This window comes from Pundamilia nyererei, unplaced genomic scaffold (assembly GCF_000239375.1).
Source record: "Pundamilia nyererei isolate P.nyererei 1_Seehausen unplaced genomic scaffold, PunNye1.0 scaffold01323, whole genome shotgun sequence".
Lineage (NCBI taxonomy): Eukaryota > Metazoa > Chordata > Actinopteri > Cichliformes > Cichlidae > Pundamilia > Pundamilia nyererei.
Genome location: NW_005188724.1, coordinates 1 through 3,126, shown reverse-complemented (window position 1 = coordinate 3,126; position 3,126 = coordinate 1). Strand labels below are relative to the sequence as shown.

Here is a 3,126-nt window from a genome sequence, read left to right as displayed (position 1 = left end):
GTCCAAACCTTCAGCAGGTCTTCAGAGGATCTTCTTCAGTGTCTCTGAGTTGTGTTGATGATGGACAGACAGCTGATGGATGGACAGTGAAGAGGACCAGAGGAGGACTCACTGAGGACTGTGGAGCAGCTGCAGCTTCAAGCTTTGGGCAGTTTAATAGTTCCTCCTGCATCCTCTCACCTCTCACCCAGTCAGACTCTGCAGCTTACTGGTGTGAAACCAGTTCTGGACAGAGTGATCAGATCACCATCACTGTAACTGGTACACAAGCTGCTTCATCTGCTGCTCATCTGCTCTCATTAACTCTGTTTGTCTCTGTTTGTCAGTTAAAGGTGTGATTCTGCTGATCCCGGCCCTTCCTGTGTGGACAGGAAGTGATGTCACTCTGCAGTGCAGCAATGGGAAAATAGCTGCAGCTTATTTCTTCATTCAAGGGAGTCCACTTGAACATAATCCTAAACCAAAGCACATCCTCACTAAAGTCCAGAAGTCCGATGAAGGTTTCTATTCCTGTTCTACTAATGAGGATGGAAAGTCTCCAGAGAGCTTTCTGAGGGTCAGAGGTCAGGACAATGACATCACTTCCTTTTTATAGATACAAACCAGCCTGGTGACCTGATAATGAACTGACTGAACAATCTTCATAATCTCTCCTGTAGATTCTCCTCCCAGTACAACCTCTCCTCTTCTTCTCGCTACTCCCTCCTCTTCCTCTCCACACTCTTCCTCCTCCCTTCCTCTTTATCTCCTGGTCCTCCCTGTAGTCCTGGTCCTGGTTGGAGGTGTGGTTCTGTGGAGGAAACAGAGAGGTATGTCTCACCTGGACTAACCAGGTAACCCCTTTAACCCGAGGCTCTCTGAGAGTGACAGTCAGACTTTACATTTGATGACCTACTTCCTGATTCTAACCGAGATGATGCTCAGAGCTACCAGCTAAGCTCCACCCTCCATTAAGCTTCGCTCATTCTGGAGGTGAAGGTGTTTGTAATGGTCGTGGTCAGCTTTAGTTGACATTTATCTGGTTTCACATAGATGATGCTTCAGCTGGAGACTCTGGAGTCACATCTTCATCTCTTCACAGAGCAGCAGATTCAAATTAAAGATTTCATGAAACTTTTCTGTCTGAGCTCAGAAATACTGAAGATCCTTTCCAAGTGATGATGTTTCCTAATGTTTAATGATGTTCAGTGAGTTGTTTCCTCCTGTGCTGATGTTGCTCTGTGTGATGCAGGAGGTCGGGGAGCAGAGCTGTGGAGCTGTGGAGGTGACGGCTGTCTGAGGCGGAGCGTCTGCCTCTGCTGTGAGTCTCCTTCATGCTTCTCCACATGTATTATCTGTGTTTCCACCACTGGAGGGCGCTGTGGGTTATTGATGTGTGGGAACTGTAATCAATCACTGCAGTCTGAATGCTTCTCTTTGGTCATGTGACCATTTGATCTCTGATCAGTGTGTTCTTCAGTTTCAGGCCTGTTTCTGCTGACTGCTGCAGGTGAGCTGATGTTCCTACACCTGTCTGTCCTCATCATGACCTCTGACCTTTGGTGACCGTTAGTGACCTCTGTCCTGTTACAGGTGTGTGTGTGCTGCTGCTGTCTGCTCTGACCGTTTCTACAGGTGAGTTGAAGGTAACGGGAACTCTGAGGTGATGTAGGTGCTCTGTGGTCGCTGCTCCATCATCGTGTCTAACAATCCTCGGAGTCATGAAACCGCCGCTTTTTCTTCTCTCCTTTATCTGACTCACCGTTTAAAGCTGATAGGCTGGCAAATAAAGCTTCTCTGTTCCGTGTACTTGGATCAGCTGATCAGAGGAAAACACAAAATAATGTTCACTGCTCAAGCTACATTTCTCCTTTAATGTATTGATCAGATTTATATATGAATTATATCTTTGATTAGGAGTAAAGATGATTTATGACTAGCAGATATTGAAAAAAGCAGTTTTAGCACTCTGATCATCTTTAACAGAAAAGGATGGATGTTGGGATCTTCTCTAGTCACAGGCTGGAAATTTGTCCTGCATGATGAGTCGTGTGTTTCCAGCAGCAGGGTCTGAAACTGCAGGTAAAGTTCTGAGACTCCGCCCATAATGACCTAAAACCATGTGTGATTTAGATGCTACACATCTATCCTTCAGTATCATCTCCTCGTTCACCTCTGGAGTTCTTCTGTCCTGCAGCTTCATTTCATTGCACTCGATCACACCTGCTTCATGTTTCTGTCCTCAGACTCCCAGCATGCCCCAGGGGTGGAGGTGTTTGAGAGGGCGGAGTCTGTCCTGCTGTCCTGTCAGGTACCAGCTGATGTTTCCAGGAGTGCCACACCAGCAGTGAGGGACCGTGATGAGTTGAAGGTCCCAACAGTCCACGTACGTCTGCAGAGCGGAGTAGATCTTAAAGATCAGAACCATCGCTGCTTCAGTCGAACATCGATGAGAGTCGACGCTCTGCAGACTGGAGACCTCAGCCTCACTCTGAGAAACCCCAAAGTCTCTGACAGTGGTAACTACATCTGCACCACCCGCAGGGCTGGGGACGATCTGAAGATGATCCATGTACAGCTGAAGGTCAAAGGTCAGTGGGGAAGATCCAAATCCAATTTATTTATACAGCACATTTAAAAATGGAAAGTTTGCCCAAAGTTTTGTACAGAAACAAAGGAGTTAAACACAAGATAAAACCATGACGCTCACATAAAAATATAATAACACACATAATAAACATATCAACTCACACCAGTCTGAACCTTTCAAAAAAAGGAGTGTGTCGAATATTTAAAGGCAACGTATTCCAACGTTTGGGGGCCATAATTGAAAGGGCTCGTTCTCCTCTACTTTTTGGTCTAGATTATTGGGCAACCAAAAGCAGCTGGTCATAAATATAAATCATTATAAATCAGCGTTAGCACTTTGAAATTGATTCTGTCATGAACAGGAAGCCGATGAAGAGAGAACAGGATAGATGTTACATGTTCATGCCTGTGGGTACCAGCTAAGAGGCGGGCAGCAGCATTTTGAACGAGCTGAAGATGTGCAATAGATCCTTGGCTCACTACAACATAAAGTTGAGTTGAAATAAAGGCATGTATTACCTTCTCCATGTCACGTCTTGACAAAACTGGCTTCAGCTT

General features: G+C 45.7%; 1 long non-coding RNA gene across 1 annotated transcript; it reads left to right on the top strand.

The window, feature by feature from the left end:
• The first annotated feature begins 1,235 nt into the window (after nt 1-1,235).
• LOC106456035 (uncharacterized) lies at nt 1,236-1,654 on the top strand. Its single transcript, XR_001290209.1, has 3 exons — nt 1,236-1,300; nt 1,460-1,489; nt 1,573-1,654. It is a non-coding gene; the product is annotated as an uncharacterized LOC106456035 (long non-coding RNA).
• Nucleotides 1,655-3,126: the final 1,472 nt, after the last annotated feature.